At 49.5% G+C, this 23162-nt stretch overlaps 1 long non-coding RNA gene across 1 annotated transcript; it reads left to right on the plus strand.

Moving 5' to 3' along the window:
• The first annotated feature begins 303 nt into the window (after nt 1-303).
• LOC120621419 (uncharacterized) lies at nt 304-22747 on the plus strand. The gene is made up of 2 exons (XR_005658151.1): nt 304-359; nt 22459-22747. It is a non-coding gene; the product is annotated as an uncharacterized LOC120621419 (long non-coding RNA).
• The last annotated feature ends 415 nt before the right edge of the window (nt 22748-23162 follow it).

The following is a 23162-nucleotide window of genomic DNA, read 5'->3' on the forward strand; positions in this document are numbered from 1 at the left end:
TGGGGGTGTCTGAGCACCACACAGGCACAAAGGCTTGCTTCATCTAAGTCACTGAGCCACACAAACCAGGGCCCCATCTGGCAAGCCAACGTCCACATGCTCCATTGCTTGCAAGGATGGCATAATATTTAGAAGAGTTTTGAGACAACATGTAAACATTGAGAATTTTCACATAAATTTTTAAGTTTTGAGGTTTTCTGGAAACCCCAGGCTTTCTCTTTTTTTTCCCCAAAGTAAAGTTGTTTTCTTAAAATATTTGGTTTCTGCAGAATAGACCCAGATCACTGCAAAGCCCTTTTACAGGAAAAGCTGTCCTGTGATGGGCTGGGAAGCTGAAGGTGAGCAACCTGGCACTGGAGGTGTGTGAGCTGGGCCTAGGAGGTGCGGACGTGGGGTGGGGCCTTTGGAGTTCTGTCTTGTCCAGATTCCATGATTTCGTGAGACAGGCATTCTCCCCTTCCTGTTGCTCTACAAACCAGTAGGATGGAGGGTGCTCCTAACATTCTAGGTGAGTTAGGATACATCTTCAGGGCAATGGTGCCCCCTTGTGGCTTTCAGCCCTAGTTCAGCAGCTCTGCCCACTACCAACAGGGAAGGATAGATTTGGACAGGTGGACCACAGGGGAAAGATGTTTCTTGTAGCAAGGAGGGCCATGATACTTCATGGGATGCACTAGAGGCCGTGCCCATGGCCCAATGTGGTTGGAGGGAAGGGTATACTGGGACCAGGAGCAGGAGTTCTGAGGGAAGCCAGATGGGAAGAGCACTGGATGCTGAGTGAGGAGTGGTCCTTGAGGGATGAGGCCTAGGTGGTGCCCTGACTTTGGCAGAGTGGCCAGCCATCCCTTGAACAGCAAGCGTGTCCCTGGCCCCAAGGCTATATTCTTCCTGGGGTTGGCTCTGCCCCACTTGTGGGACCAAGAATTCCCACCCATAAGAATCTTCTTAGCAAATGGACTTACTGACCTGGGCTGGCCTCCTCTGCCATGGATGGGACCACCATTAATGGCCAAGTGCTTTAGTGGCGGGACTGTGGGCAAAGGGACCACCCAGAGAACAGAGATGACTCAGTTCCACCAGCAGCCTCTGTGCCTGGGGGCTCTGCATCACTAAGATATCATTTCATCCTACTAACACTTGGGAGGGAGGCATCTCTTCCTCTCTACAGAGGTGGAAATTGAGGCTTAGAGAAAGCATGTGACTTGCATAACATCGCAGATTTGAGTCTAGGTTTTCTTGACTGCAAAAGTTCATTGCTCAAGAAAATGAGCAGACAAGGGACAAACTGGGAGAAAAATGTTTGTGAAAGACATAGCTGAAAAAACACAGTTGTCCAAAAAAATACAAAAACCTAAAAGTCAACAATCAGTAAATAAATAACCTGGTTTAAAAATGGGCCAACAACCTTGGCATCTCATCAAAGATCTACAGATGGTAAATAAGCACATGAAAAGATGCTCCACATCATAAGTCATCAGGGACATGCAAATTAAAACAAGGAGATACCTCTATACACCTATTAGAATGGCCAAAATCTCAAACACTGACAACCTCAAATGCTGGTGAGGATATGGAGCAACAGGAACTCTCATTCATTGTTGGTGGGACTACAACATGGTATAGCCACTTTGGAGGACAGTTTGGGAGTTTCTTACAAAACTAAACATACTTTTACCTTACAGTCTTGCAATCACACTCCTTGGTATTTACCCATATGAGTAGAAAACTTACATCCACACAAAAACCACACAGATGTTTATAGCGGCATTATTCATAATTGCCAAAACTTGGAAGCAACCAGGATGACCTTCAGGAGGTGAATGGATAGTCTGGTACATGCAGAAAATGAGATTTTATTCAGCGCTAAAAAGAAATGAGCTACCAAGCCATGAAAAAACATGGAAGAAACTTAAACTCATATTACTAAGTGAAAGAAGCCAATCCGAAAAGGCTACATAGTGTTCGATTCCAACTGTATGACATTCTGGAAAAGGCAAAACTATGAAAACAATAAACAGATTAGTGGTTGCCAGGAGTTGGGGGGAGGGAAGGATGAATAGGTGGAGCATAGAGGAATTTTAGAGCAGTGAAACTGTAAACTATAAATATGGACACATGTCTATGCATTTTTTAATACCCACCTAATGTACACCAAGAGTGAGCCCTCATGTAAACTATGGACTTTGGGTGATGATGGTGTGTCAATGTAGGTTCATCGATGGTAACAAATGTGCCACTCTGGTGGAGGATATTGATGCTAGGGGACACTGTGCACGTGTCCCCTAGACGTGTCCCCTAGGAAGAGGTATAGGAGAACTCTACTTGCCATGCAATATGGCTGTGAACCTAAAACTACTCAGAAAGATAGTCTATTAAGAAAAATAGCTCATCGAATTGTCTTACCCAGCCTCTGGACGCTCAGTCTGGTGGGAGTTGGACATTCGCTGCAATGGTGTGAGGAAGGTGCAGGGGGCTGTGGACACTTTGAGGGGCTGTTACCTTGGCACCAGAGAAGTCTTCCTGGAGGATGTGTTGCCTCCTGTGGGCTTTGAAAGTCCAGGGAGAGTTACCCAAGTAGAGAAGCAGGGTGGGCATTCTAGGTTGAGAAACCAGCATGCACAAGGCCACTGAGTTGTGAGGTGTTGAAAGCAGTGGAAGTTCCGAGGTGCAGAGTAGGGATGCATGTACAAAATCGAGTTGCAGGAGGTGGGCAAGAAGACTGGGTGCTGTCCCTAGAGCTTTGTGGAGCCGACCCAGGGTCGAAGTGAAGTCTGGGTTTGCAGAGGCTCCTCTAAGCCATGAATGTATTCTGCGACACTTGACTGTAGCTCACAGAACTGCAGGTTGCTGCGTAGGTGCAGATGGGGGAGTGGCGTGTGCAGGCCAGAGCTAGGGCTGGGTCCTAGAGCTGCTCCCAGGACCTGAAAAGAAATCAGGGGATTATGAGTATAGATGTGCAAAAATGACATCTTTTGTTTGTCACTAACTCCTAATAGAAACATAGCATTTCCTTTAATTATGCAGGCAACAAACCACAGTAGCATTAACTGTGTTCACATCACATTTCACATATCTCAAAATATCGCTTATGCTCATCAGTACATCCCCTCCCCCCTTTAATTCCCACCCCCACTTCCACCTCTAACCTATGGATGTTTGCCGTTTCCCCTTAAGAACTGGATCTCTGAAGGCGGGGCAACTCCTCCCAGGTGCACTCGGGGCCAGGCGCAGCCGGAGCCAGTGCACCTGGGGTATGGTCCGTGATTCCACCTGGGCCGTGAAACCAGGACCTTCTGTGTGTAAAGCAGATGTGCTATGAAGCCACCCTCATCAGTACTTTTAAATCACTATGAGTGTTAGAGCTGCTGCTAGACCACATTATTCATTGTGTTAAGAAAGAAGCCCACATAGTGCCATATTAGACTTTTTAGGATTTTTGATAATTATATAATTTCAATGTAATTGGCATTTAAAAATGTACAGGTTCCTCTAGACTGCCAAAGGCACCTCTGGCACATGCATACGTACACAGATATGTGCATAGGTCCACACAAATGCACACGTGCACACACAAATGCATGTACATGCAAACATGCATGCAAATGCACCCCAAACCACATGCACACAAACATGCACATGCATGTACACACGGTGGTTGAGAAACCCTCTCAAGAGGAAAAATGACACTAACAAGTGCCCAGTATGAGGCAGCAGACCATATAATTTGTCTAGATCTGCACACTTGAGTGAGAAGTGAAGCACTGTAGATAGTCTGAGACAGTGGGTGTAAACGGACTCTCCCGAGCACATTACGACAAGTGCTACCCTATGGGGCCTACAGTGCATCAGTGGTCCTTTCTTTTGTTTCTGTGGCCGAGTGAACCTGAGTGGGAGTGCATCTGAGATGGGGGTAGGTGGCTACTGTTCTGGATATGTGTGTGTGTGTGTATGTTTGTGTGTAGGGGCGTTCTGGTCTCTAATGCCTGGGTTCTGGCAGTCACCTGAGCTATAACCCCATGTCCAGACTGGCCCTCAGAGATCTTGCCTGGATATTCCTAGGGCTAGCAAGTGGTCTGGGAGTGGGGTCTGCCTTGCCTCCTTTGAGAGAGATGGGCTACATGTGTAGTCTTTTTGATTTACCAAACTCATTCTTCTTTCTATGATCATATTCATTTTACAAATGCAGAAACGGAGGCCCAGATAGGTTGAATATTTTGCCCAGGCCACACAGTAGTCTAGCCAGGGATAATGAAGGGCAGGATACCTGGTTTTTCTGAGTGTCCTGGCTTGCCATGTCCGGAGGTGAGAGGAAGGTGTCTGAGGCTGAACTAGCAGAGGAGGCAGCTTTAGTCCCTTCTCCTGTGTAAATCCCACTGTGACACCCCATCTCCTCAGCATCAAGTTCAGATTCCACAGATGGGCATCACTCCTTGTCCATTCCCTACACTCCAGCCACCCCATCCACTAGCCCTTTCTAGCTCCCTTCAAGCATCTTCACACCTCCATGCCTCTGCTCATTCTGTTCCCTGTGCTTGGAGTGCCTGGCAAACTCCTATTCATCTTGCAATGCTCCACTCTGATCATTGCAAACAGACTTGGCAATTCCCTGCTCTGTACCCCCACTGCCTCACACATCCCTGTGGGGTAGCTCTTTTCAGAATTTACTCACATACTCATTATCTGTGCTTCCCTAGCACTTAGCACCAGGTACAGCATTAAGTCAGCACTAATAAATGTTCGTCGAATGAATAAACAAACATGTTTGTGTACTCCCCCCATCTGCCCATGAGCTGCTTGAGAGTAAGGCTAGGTCCTTTCCAGCCATTCAGGTGGTCAGAGTTTGTCCAACTCTGCAGGCTGGAGCCAGAGCTGAAGGAAGGAATGTGGCTGGGTGGTAGTGATGGCAGCAGCTGGGGTGGGGGTGAGGTCCCAGGCTAGGGCCTATCTGTGACCTGTTCTGCACCCCTATACCTGAAGTACCTGCTCCAGGTTCCTCTCTGTATGCTCCTTGGTGTGTAGGAGGTTTTGCTATTGCTTCCACACAGGCCCCCGAGGGTCCCCAGTGCAGCTCAGTGCTCTGTGGCTCTCTCACTCCAGCCCTAAAAGGTCAGTGCTGGGGTAGGCCTTGTCCTCCTCTCAGTCCATTTATCAGGTTGGAAGCTCAAGGTTGGTCCAGCCTGGAGGGGCCAAGGTTTATGTACTTGTCCTCCCCACCCCAGCTACTCTGACCCTGTGAAACACACCAGGAAGGGTGGAGACAGGAAGGGGACAGAGGGCCTCTGTGCCTGCCCCAGGGTGTTGTCAGATGTGTCAGGATTTATGCCTTGATGCTTCCACCCCTAGTACTGGTCACTAGGCCAACACCCTTGGGCTGATGTTGAGCCCGCCCTGCAGGGAGCCTAGCAAGGCCAGAGGACCAGGTGGAGCTGGCCAGGAGGTGGGCAGGAGGAGTAGAGGCAGTCTAAGACACCAGTGTCCATCAGATTGGTCCCAGAGTGAACACAAGTCACCTTGTCATTCTGTAGGATGGGAACTACCTGGGGAAGCCCACCCACCACCTGTCCACTGATGGGGCTCCAGGTGAGGCCAGCCTAGTCTAGCTGAGAAACATTGGCTAGGACATCTACTTCCCTGGTCCTCAGTTTCTTCAACGATGAATGGACATAGTCTTATTAGCTACCCCTTAGCCCCCCTCCCCCAGACAGTGTGTATTCATTGGGCATCAGTTAACGTGTGCACCTGCAGTGGGCACAGGCTGTTTGTGTCTGTCTGGCAGGCCCTCCCCTGCTTGTTGTACTAGCCACACCCATCCAGTTTTCTTTTGGGGAGTGCCCCTCCCCCATCCACATGGTCTTAGCTGGACTGTCCGCTGCACACCTTCCTGCCCATTCCTCCAGGAACAGGGATTGAAGAAGGAGCCTCCTCAGTGGGATCCTTTGGAGCAGCTTAGATGGGCAAAAAGTAAGAGGAGAAATGGCTGTAGGGGTCTTGCTGGCTACAGACTGAGTTCCAAGGGTCACGATAAGAGGTGGGGGATGGGGGTGTTTGAGCCTGAGTTGGATCAGGGGATGCACGCAATGGTGCCATGGTCACCCAGTTGCTCAATTAGAAGCCTGGAGTACCCAGACTCCTCTCTCTCATCCCCCATATCTAAGCCATTAGTGAGTCCTGCCTTCTGGACCGTCAGAACATCTAGAACCCGGCCTCTTCCCTGGCTTCTACTCCTTCCTAGCCCCCATATTCAACTATAGGCAAGTTCTGCATAATCAACTATCAGGACATGTCAGAACCCAACTATCTCCTCTGCCTCTATTCCCAGCAGCCTAGCTCTAGCCGCTACCATCTCGCCTGGATCATTCTAATCGCCTCTGTCTCTTCCCTTATCCATACCCCTCCTGTCTTCATAACCCTTTTTCCTCAAGGCTGTCTGAGCAGTTATTTTAAATAATTTGCTCGTTCTCAATCCCCTCCATTGTTTCTCATCATACCCAAGATAAATTAAAAATTCCTTTCTGTGATCTCTCAGACCTCCAGTTCTGGCCCCTGCCTGCCTCCCTAACCTCATCTCTTTCACTCCCTTTCCATATCCACTATGGTGTTCCTTACTATTCCTAATCTCACCTAGTATACTGCCACCTCAGGGTCTTTGCACTTGCTATTTCCTCTGCCTGGAACATTTGATTCCCAGGTATTCATAAGATTCCTTCCCTCCCTTCATTTAGGTCTTTTCTCAAATATCACTTCCTCATAAAGGTTTTCCTTGATCCCACCTGCAGTAAGCCCCACTCCCTCACCACCTATCATCCCTTCTTCTTATCCTTTATATTTTTCTTCAAAGCATGTTCACTGATATTAGTTTATATATTTAGTTGTGTGATTATTGTCAGTCAGACCCTGTGGCACGATGAGTGCTGCGATGGGGGAAATGTGGGGGTCTGCAGAGGAGTCAGAACAAGGTACTACTCCTCTCTAGGCCTCAGTTTCCCCATCTATACCCTAAGGCCTGGGCTCTCCCTCTCCCGTGGCCTGCTAACATGATGGTAATTCCCAGTCGCTTTGTGGGAGAAATGGGGCTGCTGTCGAAGCAGAGGTGCTAGGCTCCAGCAGAGGGAGCATCCACTTCCCTTCTTTAGATACAGGGAGAGTTATACCATCTGGGGCTCTTGCTGTCCAGGATCTGTTCTTGCCTAAGGCCCCAGTCTGGGCATCCTCCTTACATTGGGGCCTAAAGTTTGTCTCCAGTTTGTGAGGCAGATGATGAAAGGGCAGAGTTCACCAGGTGGTGGTGGGGGGGATCAGGCACATTGGGACCCAGGGCATCTGGACTAGGAGTCTGTCTCCAACTCACTGTTTTTAGGCAGGTTCTGTTCCTCCCCGCTCCCGCCCTTCTCTACACCCTTAGCCCTGGCATTTCCATCTGTACACTGTTCTGCTTTAAAAAAAAAAAAAAAATCGATGCTGAAGCCATCTCCCTGCTCCTATGCCCACGGGGGCACAATGTGGGCTCCACTGGGTGATGGGCAAACTGAACCACTGTCTATGCCTCTCCAGGGCAGAGCTGCAGCGGGAAGGTCTGTCACCTCGGGGTTGGGGGTGTGGTCACTCTCATCCGTTCTCCTGGCTGCTGCTCTGGCTTGAAGCAGGGGACAGGAAGCCCAGGCCTCTCTAGAAGGGCCAGTCTCCTCTAGGAGGTGGTGAGGGTCAGCCCGCCTGGGAGCTGCTCCCTCAGCTGACTGCCAGACGCCCGCCGACTTCCTCGCGCTCATCGCGCCAGCCCTGAGCCGCTCCCCGCCCCAGCCCTGAGCCGCTCCCCGCCCGGCCTTGGGCGCCTCTTTCTTCCCGCGTCGCGCCCCTGCCAGACTGCCTGGGGCATCCCAGCTCCCGCTCCTGCAGGAAGGGCCAACCCGCGCCCAAGGCCAGAGCCGGCCGCTGAAGGCTGCCGCCAGGGGGCGCTGCGGCGCCGTGGGACGCGCTTAGCCCGCGCCGACGCCGGGGCCATATGGGGGAGGGCCTGGCGCTGAGAGTCTACCAGTCTCTCTCCAAGGCCTGGGTCGTGTAGGCCGCCCACCTCACCCTCGGCCTGGTCACTCACTACTGTCCCAGGCGAGGCCGATAGGGCTGTTTCAGTTCCCCTTAGACGTGGCCTCAGCTTCTCCTAGTGCCCATGTGAGCAGTACGAGGCTGGAGGAGCCAGAGCAGGGGATCCAAACCAATTCAGGTGTGGGGGGGCAGGGGTGGGGGTGGGGGAGGTGGAGAAAGGGGAAGGGGAAGGGCCCTCAAGGAAGCTGCCTCCTGCGTGCACTTTTCAGGAGCAGCAGCTGCCCTTGAGCCACTTCTCTGAAGGGGATGGGTGCCCCAAGATCTCTGAGCTTGATCGTTTTCCCAGACAGGAGGTGGAAGTTATGAGAACATCCTTTTAAGGAGATTACACTCTTGGGTGTCTGTATTATTGCAGTTTTCAAATCTCAGCACCTGAATTCTGGACTAGGTGCTCTCTAAATTGTAGTACAGTGTAGGGTGGTGAAGAGCACAGACCCTGCAGCCAGACTTCTTAAGTTCAAATCCTGGTTCTGCCACTTACCTGGGCAAGTCTCCTAACTTCTCTGTGCTCCACCTGTGACATGGAGTTAATAACAACCAGCTTCAGAGGGTTGTGATGAGGACTGAACTAGGCAGTACACATGATGCCTCTCTGAGGTGGTAATTATTATCATTCATGACAGTGTATTTGACTCATGGGCTCAGAAACCCAGAGACTTACAATAGGAGGTACAGATAATCAGAAATAGAGAAATGTAGATATGTGAACCCTAATGGCTGGGATCATCAAGGAGACATTTGGCCCAAACTTTCCTCTTTCTGGGAAGAAAAGGAAAATGAGAGGCCCCAAAAGATTGAGCTGTAGAAGGTGAAGTCTGTCCCAGTCTTGGTCTTGGAGACAAGACTAAGTGGACAGTGTGGGCAACTTGCTGAGTGCTCCAAGCCCCAGTCTCCCCATCTGAAAAATGGGATGCAGATGCCTCTCATGTAGCGCCAAGACAGGGTGTGGCACAAGGTAGATGCTCAAGAAACATGGGTGGCTGCTTCCCCTAACTTTGTCACACAGCAAGAGAGAAGCTTGTATGGGGAAGCCTTGGCCAGGCCATCCCCTTCACCCATAAGAGGACAATAACAGCCACTGTCAGGCCATCTTGGAAGGGTGCTGGGCAGGTGGACAGCAGCCCTTTATTTCACTGGCTGTCCTTCTGGGCCTCTCCTAATGATACATTCCTTTTCCCTGCTGATACTGCCATCCCTTGAGCAGCAAGGGGGAGGATGGGCAGTAGTTGGAAAAGCAAGAAGGCACACCAGGAGGGAGTGCTTGTGAAAGGTTCAGCAGGGGGACAGGCTCAGTGCAATGACATGGAGGCTCCCAGGGTCCCAAGAAATTTTGTGGCCATTCTCACTGGACCCACACTGTACCTAAGAGCAACTGAAACCAAGGAGCCTACAGAACTTGCCCAAAGTCTCACACAGCCAGACAAAAGTGGTGGGATAAAGAGGCCTGAGCCTGTATGTCTCTCACGAGCAGTATATATAGGCCAGATTCATTTCTACAGACCTCTCTGTACCAACATGGAACAGCATGAAGATATGTTTGTTGAGCTAATGGCTGTGTTCATCAGGCCACATTACTGAAGATCCACGCTTGCAATGAAGGAGAGGATGTCCAGCTCTGCTTTGCTTTTTTTTGAGGTTTCTGGTTTTTGTGCTCTACTCCAGACTTTTCAATGCAGTCTGAGATGGACAGTGACCCCTGGAGACTCCATCCTGTGAGGAGATGGAGTGGCTCAGCCAAGAGAAGCACAGCCTTAGTGGCTCCAATTGCTGTCCCTAATTCTCTGCAAGGTTGTCTTGGGGCGGGAGGGGCAGGAGGAAAGGGCTGGGACCCTTGGGAAGACAGGACCCAAACTTGTGAGGAAGTGCTCCTGTCTTAGTCATGGCTGCCCCGTAATGGGGGTGAACAGGTTGGGATGGCTATTAATGGGAATAGTCATGCAGTCATTTGTCCAAAAGTCACTATTGAGCACCTACTGTGTGCCAGACACTGGAGCTGACTTTGCTGGAGAAATAGTCAATGAACAAATTCAGAATGTGATGTTAGGTGGTGACAAGTATAAAGATGAACAACAAAGCAGACCTGAGGGCAGAGAACAACAGGAGCCTAGGTTAAATAGAGGAGGTGTCATAGCACCAGGAAGCTGGAGGATGAGAAGGTGGCTGCCATGTGAAAAGGCAGGGAATAGTGTCCCAGGCAGAATGACCTGCAAGGGCAAAGGTCAGGAAGTGAGAATGCTGGAGTAGCTGGAGTGGGGTGAGTAAGACTAGAGAGAAGGGCTGTGTCTCTATGCTCCCTTCTTCATTCAAGTGAAGTACAGAGGCTCCAAAACTGCACAGCTTTGAAAGGCTGTGTTTACTTCATTGACCACATGAGGGCAGCAGAGAACACAACTGGGAAGGAGTGAGGCGGTTGAGGGCTGAATCTGGGCTCTGTGGGGACTCTCATGCAGCTAGGGCTGGATAGGAACTCCCCCTGCTCCTCTTCTCAGTACCTATCTTTGTTACTCTCTTCTCCGGCTCCTTCCTCCTAACCATCAGGGACACCTGCTAAAAATCCCTTCTGGTAAAACCAGTTTCCCTTGAGCCTTGATGCCTGCGTCCTTGAAATGGGAACAGTCAGAGTTCCATCTCTAGAGGACACTTCTTAGGTCTCAGTAACATTGTCTATTTGCAGTCTTGTGAACCTCAATCAATTAGCTGTATGGCCTTGGGCAACTTGCTTACACTCTGAGCTTTTGTTTCCTCATGCGTAAAAATGCGGATGATGGTAGGACTGTGGTGTGGCAATCCTGTGCAAGAAAACTGACATAATACATAGAGCATGCCGGGTACTCAGCATAGTGCCTGGCATTTAGTAAATGTTCAATGATCATAATTGATTGGGGCCATAGAGCTGGGAGAGACCTACTGTTCAGATAAGAACACTGAAGATTGTGAAGAGAGATTTGCCCAACTTGTACTCCCCAGGAATGAGGCCAACAGGCTCCTCCAAGACTGCCTGTCCATTTGATGTGAGGACTGGCAGCCCAGCCAAGGCCACCCAGTGGCAAACACAGGACTGGAATCTGAGATGCTCACTTCCTGGCCATGGCTTATCCTGCCTCGTCATGGGGCCTTCTCTCCAAGACCTCTGCCCCCAGCCTCTTACCCAGAGCTGGACACCCCTTCCCATAGTGACCATTCAGGCCCGGCTTGCACACCCCCAGGGAGATCACTCCCTGACAAGCTGACTCTGACTGAGAGGGAGGGAATGCTCTGTCTCCTTATAGCTCCATAAGGAAGGAGCTTGCCAGGGTGAGCAGTTTTCAGGCTGTAGCTCCTGATGTTCCTTTTTCTTTCCCAGCTTTCCCTGTGCCTGACTGTGTGAGACTAGAGACTTGCAAATCTTGGAATGCTGCATTCTTGGAAACTTGGTCCCTTCTAATCTTTGAATTCTTAGAGCTTCCTATTGGAGCTGGGGCCCCTCATTTCCGATGGAGCCTGGGGGAAGTCCCTTGATTTTAATGTTCTTCGAGGTGAACAAGATGTTTCCAGAGGGTGGGCAGCCCAGGGAAGGCAGCTGGAATTGACAGTGGGGGTGGGAGTTGGGAGCAGAGAAGAGAAAGGGGTTTCAGGGAGAACCATGTGAACCCCCTCATCAGAGTAAAAACCTCCTTCAGCTGGAGCACTTCTCTTGACATGGAGAGGAAGCACTCTTTCATGCCCCTTTCTGTCCATGTCCTTGTGAAACACTCATGGCCCTCATGAAATAATTCCTCCAAAACCTCGAATACCTCCAGCGTCTCCCAGAGTATTTTTCTTGTGGTTAAGGTGGTATTTACAGTGAAAACAGCTATTGAAGAGAATTGCAAAAATAATGTCAGTGTTTCCACTTTTGACAAAAATGGGAAGGCAGGTGGTTTCTTGTCTGCGATAAGCGCATCTGCTCCTGCAATAATTACTATTTGAGATAATTATGAAAAAGAATTTAAATACTTAAGGCATGCACAGGAGCCAGGACTACTTTCTTTTGCCATATTCATAATTTCTCCTGCAAGTTGGAGTCTTGTTCTGACGTGGGCTGGAGGTGGACTGCAGGAGGGGTGGTGGGAGAGTGCTCAGACTCACCACTGGGGCCTACTCCCAGGCACCAGGGGCAGGCTTGGGCACCAGGGGCAGGCTTGGGTCCCAAAAAGAGTGAAGGTCTTAGAGAAGGATGAACCTGGGTTGAATCTGGGTTTATTGGGGCAGCAACCATGGACAAGTTTCTCTACACCTCAGTTTCCTTGTCTGTGAGATGGGGGTAATAATTGAGTGTACCTTAGAGGATTGTTATGAAAATTAAATAAGATAATGCATGAAGATCACTCAGTACTCTGCATGGTGTACAGCCAGGGCTCAGCATGGGCCAGATCCCTTCCTGTGCCACCGAGGCCTGGACCAGCTTCTGCAGCTCCATTATCCATGGAGATAAAAACCCAGCCCTTCTCAGTGAGTCTGTATTCCCTTTCCTCCACTCTTCCACCTGAACTTCTTCCCAGAGTGCAGAATTCAGAAAGCAGCAGTGCAGCAAATGCCCATAAATGTGGAGAGGAGCAGCCTCTGGGAGCCCTGGTCCCTGTCCTGGGTGGGCCCAGAGGACAGGGCTGGAACTCAGCAGAGGCTGATTCCAGCTCCATGTGCAGCCCAGGTGTCCCAGCTGGAGCTCAGAGGGACTAAGCTGGACTATCAAAAAGGAAATGTCCTCTCTGTCACTTCAGGTATCCAAGCAGCACCTGGGTGATCATAAGCCAGGATGTTTTGGAAGGGACAGGGCTTGGGCTGTGGGAACCCTGCGGACCTATGGTCTTAAGATGAGGTTGATTCAGAACCCAGAAATCTTGGGTCCTGAGGGAGGCTGAGGAAGGGAGACATGGAGGCTGGCAACTGGGGCTGATGAAGCACATATGCAGCCAGAAAGGGGAAGGGCTTGCCCAGGCTCACACAAAGGCCTGTGGTAGAGCCCAGGCCTCCTGATGCCTCCACCTAGGGCTGCTTCTGGGGGGCCTTGGGACTCCCATGGGTAGGAATGAGACAGGGAGCTAGCCTGGATGACCTTGGGGAAAGAGGGTTCTGGGACCCATTAGAGCAATCAGAGGAGCCAGCCCAGGCCCTCACAAGAAGACAAGGCAGGTACTTCAGTTTTGTACTGGCCTTGCCCTGACTCACTGTCTCACCCTTGCAAAGGTCCATGCCTCACTTGCCCCATCTATACAATAAGAGGGTTGGGCTATAAATGAAAACCCCAAAGAACAATGACTTAAGCAAGAGAGAAATTTTTATTCTTTTTATATTTAAGTCTAGAGGTAGGTGGTACAGATCTGGTGTGGGGACCAGCCTCCTTCTAGTTCCTGGCTTCACCAAACCAAGGAAAAAATCTGGTCCAAGATGGCTGCCAGAGTTCCAGCCATCAAATCTTAGTTCTAAGCAGTGAGACAGGAAGGAAGAAGAAAAAGGGTCAAAGTGTGGGTATCATATGGCTTTTAAGAAAGGCTCCCGGAAGTTGATGCTGGACACTATTTCTTACATCCCACTGGTCGCATGATGACTCCTAGATGCAAGAGAGGCAGTGAATGAGGTTTTTATTCTGGGAGCCCAGTTGAAAATCAGAGAAAGAAGAGAAGGATGGCGCTGGCGTCTGCCACAGAATGATCTCCTGAGGCTTTTCTTCTCTGACTCTTGAAGGGTCTGAGGGTCTGGAAGTACACAACTTGTCATGGTCCAGACTTTCAAGAACAGAACTGGGCTAAATTGAAATAAACAAGTTTTCAAAATTCTAAGGTTCTGGGATTCTGGAACTTTCAAAATGAGTATGCGTGCGTGCGTATGTAGGTGCGTGTGCTGAGAAGCAGGGCCCGCTCAGGTAGCTGATTTGGGGCTCTCCCTGGGCGGGGCTGAAGCTGGTGGTGCTCCACTGTAGGCAGCCTCTCTGGGCCCGGCCGGCTGCTCTCTCTGCTCCTGGAATCCACTCATGCTGGCCTGTCTGCACACGTGTCTGTGAGCGCCAGAGGGGGCGGGGCGGCGGGAGGGGGCGCCCAGGAATGCCTGCTTTTTTTAAGACAAAGTTTTCCGTGCGGACTCCAGAGGTCTGGCTCCACGGGCCAGCTTGGGCGATGGGGGGCGCCCGAGAGCAAGCCCCAGTCCCCTGGGCAGTGGGGACGCGAGGGCGTGTGTCAGCTTCCACCTGGATGTCTCCTGGTTCTAATTCAGGTATGTATTTTGCAGCTACTCTGTAAAACGCTGCTCTAGGCACTGGAAATACAGCAGAGAAGGTCCCTGCCTTCCAGAATCTACAGTCAATTAACAAGATATAAGTGAATAAATAGTATGTGATAAGCACTAGGGAGCAAAATTAAGCAGGAAATGGGGTAGGGAGAGGTGGCATGGTTTGCAGTTTTAAATGAGAGGTCAAGGAAGGACTTTCCGAAAGAGTGACTTTTGGGCAAAGACTGGAAATGGAGGAGTGAGCCAGGTGAGCTTCTGAGAGGGCGTGCCAGGCACAGGGCTCAGCCCAGGCAAAGGCCCCAAGGCAGACATGTGCCTGGCATATTTGAGTTACAGAGCAGGGCCAAGGTGAAACAGGCTGAGTGAAGGGGAAGGGGATGTGAGGCAAGTTCGGGGAGGTCATGGGGCCAGCCAGTGCAGGGCCTTGTAGCCATAGAAAGGACTTTGGTTCTTACTCAGGGTGAGGAGGGGCCACTGGAAGTGTGAGCAGTGGAGGGTCATGGTCTGGCCTCAGTTTTCATGGAGTGCCTCTGGCCGCCATCAGGAGAATGTAGATGAGATGCTGGTGGCTCAGTTTTTCTCCACAGGCAGTCCTTCCTCCCCCAGGAACATAGAGCTCCAGATTCCCCTACTGTCTCTGAGTCTTCCTCATTCTGGCACAGTCTGCCTTCTCCACAGACATTGTTTAGGCTGAAGCCTCAGCTTCTCCCACTGGTGATTCTCTTGCTCCTGCTTTCTCTAGTTTTTAACCACCTCAGAATGGCAAAGTAGGTCCCGTGATTCCAGGCCTCACCTGCAAGATTTCTGCCAGAGCCAGCAGAGGTTCTGACCTTTGCATGGATTAGGCTATTTCTATGCCAATTCCTGGGGGAGGAGCGTGCCATAATTTTGTTGGTCTGGCCCTGGGCTATCTGAACCAACCTTTAAGGCAAGAGAGGTGGGATGGCATAGATCAGCTTGGGTGAGGCTAGGCCACCCCTGTGTTCACAGCTGCATCCAAGATAGGCATACTCTAGGGCTCCCTCCCCCTCCAGCGTCCAGCCACTCCTATTCCAGGCCCTCTTCAGACCAACATGGCATCTGTATTATTTACTATTGTTACTGTAACAAACTGCCATAAAGACAATGGTTTAACATTTATTCTCTTAACAGTTCTGGGAGTCATAAATCCAAAATGGGTCTTATAGGGATAAAATCAAAGTGTTGGCAGGGCTGCATTCCTTTTGGAGGCTCTAGGGGAGACTTATTTCCTTGCCTTTTCTAGTTTCTAAAGGCTGCCTACACTCCTTGGCTTGTGGCCCCTGCTTCCATCTTCAAAGCCAGTAGTGTAGACGGTAGTCTCTCTGTGACCTGACGTCTGCCTCCCTCTTCTACCTGTTAAGGACCTTTAAGATTACCTTGGACACACCAGGATAATCTGGATAATCTCCCCATTTCAACATTCTTTTAATTTAACCACGTCTTCAAAGTCTCTTTTACCATGTAAGGTAACACATGCAAAGGGTCCAGGGATTAGGATATGGACATCTTGGGCGGAGGGCATCTTTTGCCTACTGCAGGGTCCATGCCCTCTCAAGTCCAACATGGCAGCCCCTGCCCATTGCCATACATGGCCCTCTGGCAGGATAATCTGGATTGGTGTAAAGAGTGGGGGGTGGGGTGTGCCCTGAATAAAATGCACAAGACCAAAGGTTCTAGGTTCACTTTCACTACCCGCTCTATAGCAGAGCATATTACAGGTTAGCCCTGTTGTTATTTCCTATCCTGACTTTTTTCTCAGCTCTCTGGGTTGGCAGAGAAAGGGAGGCATGAACAAAGACACCAGGAATTGCCCCAAAGCTCCAGCCACTGCTGTAAATTCAGAGCTGCTCATGTGAGTCTTATTAATCTCAGGGTGCTAGGGTGAAGAGGGTCCCTGCCTCACACCATTGCTTCTTGATCCAAACACCATCCTTCAGAGAGCAGGCATGGTCTACATGGGGACCCCTCCACAAGCAGAAGTGGAGAGAGCCAGTGGTGAAAACAGCCCGCGGAGGTCCGGAGAACCCGGGAGGTGCTTGTACAATCACCGTGAGGCTGGGTCTGAAGTTTCAGGTGTAGGCTTGAGTAGCATGCAGCACCCCTCACCTTTCCCCGTTCCCTACTGAGTCAATGAGGAGATTTTATATAAAAATCTGGATTTATTGTTTTTTTCTTGAAAATAATATTATCAAGGACAACAACCCAGAAGCCCCTACAACTCATATTTCCACTTGGCAAAAGGTGAGTTGCCCACCCCCCTTTTGATGGGGCACGCTTTCCCCCATCACCTCAGTCCCTACCACTCACTGCGATCTGCCCCAAGGAGTGACTTTTCTCATTCTCTTCTGTTGCTTGCCTTGATTTTATAGCCCCAGCCTAGGCGAGTCCTCACCTCTCTTAGCCCCTCCCAGGAGACCCTCTTTCAATGGCTTGAAGCTGGTGGGCTGGTGGGCTGGGGCAGCAGGGACCTGCCCCAGAGATGCCATGGTACCCTGCCTGGTAAAGCATGACACAAGGCCACCAATCCCCTATGGGCCCCATGAGCTTAAGGGTGCTCCCTAAAGCTAGGTATGACTGCAGTGGAGGGGCCTGCCCTGTCACAGCATCCTCCAGTCTCAGGCATCGAAGACTACCTGTCCCCGCTGGCCTGGGAGTGTGGACACCAAGCTGCAGCCTGCCTCTGTCTTTGATTCCCTCTATGATCTTCCTTGACCTTCTTTAAGCCTTGGCCTGAGAATCAGGAGTGGGCTGGGTGACATGTTCTCTAAGAGGCTTTTTAGCCCAGGCACTATTTGAGATGCAGCCTCGAGCTGCATTTTGATGTTGTAAAGTGCTGGGTATAAACTTGTTTCCACATTACCATCCCCAAACCTCCACTTCCCCATCTATAGTTTGAGTCATTTGTCCTCACCAAGCCTCTTTGACATGGTCGTTGCTAAGTTGATAATGATCCTGAACATGCTTTTTTAAGCACCCAGACTAAAGGGAGAAGAACCTGAGCATTTATTAAGTGCCTACTGTTTGTGAGGCACTGTATTTGACAGTGGAACCCCATGGCCACTGTGTAAGCTGGATTCATCACCCACTTTGAAGCATGAAGAAACTGGCTCATGGAGTCCTGTGAGCTGCCCCTGGGGCTGTAAGTGTGGGAAGGTTTCTGGATTTGAAAGGAGACTGTATGCTTTCATTTGCAGTGAGCTCAGCCCAGGTGAATTGCTGGGGAGAATTGGTTTGAGTTCCTTGAAGATTTAGGCACTCACTTTCAGCCTGTGGTGACCGATAGTGGTTCTAACTGGACTCTCTGTCTTGGAATAGATGGCAGGCTGTGGGTTGATGTGCTGTGGGAGGTGGGGTGTGGGACAGGAAGACATGAGAGCCTTGGGCCTTGTCAAGAGGTATTGATTCCAGGCACCACGTGCTGCCCTGGGGCTCAGCCAAGAGATGAGGTCATGGAGGACGGAGACAGTGACTCCCGGGGCCAGGGCGTCCTGGCCCAATGACGTGATCGTTAAACATGAGGAATCTCTCTCTGCCTGGAAGAGACAGGCTCTCTCCTTCCTTCTCCTTGACGACTCCCTTACTCCAGCCTATAGTTCCTGGGGAGGGGTGGCCTGTGAGCACTGCCTTGCTGTTGTGCTGTGTGACCTTGGGAAAGTCACTGCCCTTCTCTGGGTCTCTTCGTGGAATTCCGTGACTCAGAGAGGACTTTCAGTGGATACTTTTATCAGTCTACACCCAAGATCCTCAGTCTTTGGAGAGAGTCAGTCAGGGAGGCTGAGGTGTCTGGGAAGGGGGATCATTAGCAGCCTCCAGCAACTTCCCACAACTGCCTTAGTTTCCCCACCAAGTCCTTAGGGACAAGAGGTTGCTCTCTTCTCAGCTCCCTCTGGACTACCCCATTGTGGAAGCTAGAGTGTGCAGTGGGGAGCTGGAGTTCCAGGCTCTGCCACCTGTAGGCTATTTGTCCTCAGGTAAGTAGCATAAACTTACTATGTCTAATTTCCCATTATGAGGCTGTGGTAGGAGCTGAGAGATGTCAAGTGGGCAGGTGGAAACCTGGCCGTAAGTTGGTGCTTTTCTCCAATCACAAGTCTTCTGGGGTCTTCCTGGCCTCAGATTGGGTCCTGGCTCTGGTGCTGTTTAACTGTGCGATCTCAAGTGGGTTGGTGTCCTTCTCTGAGCCTCGGCTTCCCCATCTGTAAAGTGAGGAAAATAATATCTCTCAGACTGGGTTGCAGGAGATACGAAGAGATGCTGTGTGGGGCACGCTTTGTCACAGGAGTTGGCACTGGGGGCACTGCGGCATGGATGCTTACTGTTGATGTTCAGTCTGGCTGGCGGGCCCAGCCCTGATCCCACCTTCCCTCCCCTCAGGTCAGCCCCCAGGCTCCTGAGAGTATCCTATTATAGAGAACTCAGCTATGGTCAGCACATATCATCATAGGGTCGTGGATGGTGTGCTAACCTATGGTAGTGGCCATCATAGCTGTCACCTTTTCCAGAGCTGTGGCCTAGCACCTGCCATCTTGGCCGTGAATCTCTTCAAAGTTTCCATTTTAACCTAACTCAGGGGAATTAAAGTAACTTTATGGGGGAAAACTCCAGGTAAACAAAAGACAAGAAAATTCGCCTGGAATTCCCTCTAACAGAGATGATTTTTGGCATTTCTATCTTGTTTTCTATGCCCATGCATACAGACTTATGCTTAGAAAGAAGAGACTGTGCCAGTTTTCATTTTTACTTTATAGAGTGCACATCTTTCCATGTTTGTAAACATTTCTCTGCAGCATCATTTCATACAGCCACATCATATCTTTGACATGGTATAATAATACACAGAACAAAACCCTCTATTGATACTTAAGTGTTTTCTAGATTTTCTCTAGAAAATGCTCCTAACCACCCTTGCAGCTAAAATTACCTAGTCAAAGAATGTGCATTTTTAATGTTTGATTCTTAATATCAGTTCATATTCCCAGGAGCTATGTGTTAGTTTTTATGCAAAATGTTCTGGGATCAAAAGTGACTGGCGCTTTGCTCCTTCAAACACAATCCCCCATGCTTTGGAGGAGCTGATACCACCTGGAGAGGCAGACTTCTTTCTTGGGAATCCTTAATCTCAGCCTCATCTCCTCCCACTTTCTACCTCTTCCCATTTAGTCTAGCCATGCTGGTCACCGTTATTCCTTGAGCTTACCAAATATGTTCCTGCCTTAGGGCCTTTTCACCTGCATTTTCCTCTTTCTGGACTCTTTCCTCAGGTAACCATGATCTTTTTCTCAACAACTCAAATTGTATTTCTTGAGAGGTTTCCCCTGGCTATCCTAGTTAATATATCCCTGCTAACACCCATCTCTTTATTATCCTGTTTCTCTTCATCATAGTACTAGTACTTACAGAAATTGTCTTTCCTATTTATTTGTTTACGTGTGTAAGGTCCAGCTCTTTCAGGAGTATAGTGGGGCAACAAGTGAAGGTAGCAATGAGTACTAGCTAAAGGTCAGCCTTGATCTCTCCATGACAGAAAAAGCAGGAGCCTTCTCTGTGCCATTCAGTCTCCTTAGAGCCTAGGCCAGTGCCTAGAAATAAGAATTAGAATAACCATGAACTTGGGAGCAGGTGAACAGTGACCCAAGAGTGGATGCTCTTGTCCTCTTGTTCAATAGAACACATAGCAGACAGTGTGAGAGGCAGGGAGTATAGCAGACCTGGTTTGTCTCTGAGTCTCAGCTTTTTTCAGTGGAAATAATGCTTCCTGACTACCATGTGTGCCCTGAGGAAAAAAGGTGATGATGCATGTAAAATGCCCCGTCCTGTGTCTAGCACATGATCATGAAAAAATTTTGAGTTCTTGCCATTGATCTGTCTGGGGTGCTGTTCTTTGCACTCAACACGGGTGACCTCATAGAGTCCTCATAACACCTGTGTGGGGGATAAATTCTATGCTATCACCATTTTTCACCCAGGTGAAATGAGCCTAGAGAGGACATTGGCCAAGTTCACCTGGCTTGTGGGGCCTGGAGCTGGGGTTGCCTGGAAACCTGGCCCTTTGTCTAACCACTGTGCAGCCCTGCCTGTGAAATGGTGGGGATGCACTCATAGAGGGAAAATCCCATCTGGCTGTTGATATTCATGGAGGCCTTGGCAATGTGTACCTTCTCTACAACCTCAGTTTCCCCATCTATAAAGCATAAACACATTTGTGTTGCTTGCATTTGTTAGTGATTCTTTGGTGGATAGTAGTAGGGTTGAGTCTTTGGGAAGCTTTTGGCAGGAAGGGGACTGCAGCCCAAGTTCAGGATAAGGAGGAAGCAAATGATGGAAAAGAAAACACAGGAAGGATGAGGGTCAGGGTCTGAATCAGGCACTTACCACGAGGGTTCTGTGCTACCCTCCCCTCTCCATTAAAGATGAGGTGAGAGCCCACCTCCCCCTCTGCCATGGCCTGCCCATGGTTGCTCAAAGAGCTGCAGGGGTAGAGTGGGGGTGGGGGTGGCTGGGCCAAGGTGGAGATGGCCCTAAGCCATGGACAGGCCACAAAATAACTCAGGAATCAGAATGGTCTTGTCACACTGGCAGGAGTCATGCAAAGTAAATTTGACTAGTAGTAAATGTCAATTCCAGCATTTGGGTCCAAAGAGCAAGTTGCTTTGTGGCCAGAATCAGAAGGTATGGCTTAGCTCAGTCCTTGTGTGGTACTGACAAGTAAATGTGCCCCAGACCATACAGCTTAAGGCATTGAGCCTAGAAAGAGGAAGGTGATTGCTACCTCCACCCTTATACTCTGTAGAGTCACCTCGATGCTGCAGCTGACATCTTTGAGAAAAGGACAGGTATAGCTTGAGATGTATCCAGAGGAAGCAGACAGATGTTAGAGACTTCACTTTATGGGGAGTAATTGAAGAAGTTGGGTCACTCATCTTAGAGGGGCAGCTCCAGGGGTCCTGGTCACTACTATCCCCAGTGTCTGCAGAATGGTCCTGAAATGGAATGGGTGGAGTATAGGCAAGTCTGTGGGTTGGAGGGCAGGGGCAGGACCCTATATATATATTTGTGTGACACTGTGGGAGGCTGGTAGCTATCTCTGAGTAAGTGTTTTTTCTTAGTTTCAGTTTCTGGGAAAGAGATGGGCTATCTTGGGAGATATATTTTCCATCCATCTGTCTGTTTGTCCATCCGTCCATCTGTCCATCCATCCATCCATCCATCCATCCATCCATCCATCCATCCATCCATCCTTCTGTTCATCTATCCATTTATTTGTCCACGACCTACCCACCCATCCATCCAATATTTATTCGGCCTTCATGCACTGGCCTTGTGACACAGCAATGAAAAAAGGCACCATTTCTACCCTTGCAAAGCTCATAGTCACAGCCAGGCTGGAGTAAAGACTAAACAGACCATAATACCTGGTGGGGTGAGTGCCAGGACAGTGAACACCCTGACCATAGTAAAGAGACTGCTTGCTGAAGAGGAATCTAGCTGGCAGATGGGAGGTTGGGCAAGATGAGCTCTGGCTCTGTTGGTAGGAAGAAGCAGGTTGTCATGATGTCCCTAATCTCAGGCTGTTGTTAGTGGTACAGACCCTGAGGTCTAGCCCCCAGTGGCCATCAAAACATTGCTTCTAGGGAGCTGAATAAGGTCATTAAATATCCCAGCTTGGATCCACAGAGAAAGGAAAGACAGTGTATGAATGGGGGTCCTAGACTGCCCAATTCCCTCAACCAAAGCAACTTGAACTTTCTTTTACATCAAGTGTGAGTTGTAGTTTGAGGACAGGGTTCCATACTTAAACAAGCTGGAGACCCTAGTTTTCTCTAGTGATCCTCTGTGGATTTGGCCTTCACAGGACCCATTTTACCTTCTAATGGAAGGTTTATTGTCTTCGGGGATAATGAGGGTTGAGGGAGGATTGTCACTCCAGGCTTCAGACATGAGCATATGACTCAGGCCGATCAGAGAAGAGCATGCCAAGACCACGGTGATTGGTGTGGGTGGTCAAGGGGTGGTCATATGACACAAGACAGGCCAATTAACACCAGTCCTGAGGTTCTGCTTGGTGTCATCAAGGAGCTGCTTCTTGCTTTCTAGGGGCTGGAAGCCACTGAACTGCAAGTTGGGAGCTGCTGGTGGACATTTTGCCACTACAGGGGAAACTCTGCCCAAGAATGAAGCCACACAGACCGAAGCAGTGCTAAAAGAAGAAAAGAGATAGTCCTGATGACAGCTCTTAGAAGATGTTCAGCCTTGTCTGAATCCGAATCTACCACCGAGCTCTTCATTTACATGTGCCAATATTTTCTACTTCTCCATTTTTAATTTATTTTTTTCCTAATTTTATTGAGGCATAATTGATGATTAAAACTGTAAGATACTTAAAGTGTACATTGTGGTAATTTGATATATGTATATATAATGAAAGGATTCCTTCCATCTATTCAAATTAACACACCCATCACCTCGTATATTTATCATTTTTTTGTGTAAGTTTGTGTAAGAACTTTTTTTGTGTTTGTGTAAGAACGTGTAAATTTTCCATAGTGGCTGCACCAATTTATAATCCCACCAACAGTTCACATAGTTTTCTATTTCTCCATTTTTTGAAGCCAGTTTGAGTTGACTGTCCTTCGTACCTAAAATAATCCTGACCACTACATCCTCTGGCACTGTACCTATAGAGAAAACTGAGACCCAGAGGGGGAAAATGATTTGCCCAAAGTCACCCAGTGAGCTGGTAACAGACGTAGGATCTAACCCAAGCTTTTTACCTTCCAGCAGGCATTCTTTTCCTTCTA

Source organism: Pteropus medius, unplaced genomic scaffold (genome assembly GCF_902729225.1).
Source record: "Pteropus medius unplaced genomic scaffold, Ma_sr-lr_union100, whole genome shotgun sequence".
In the NCBI taxonomy this organism is placed as follows: domain Eukaryota; kingdom Metazoa; phylum Chordata; class Mammalia; order Chiroptera; family Pteropodidae; genus Pteropus; species Pteropus medius.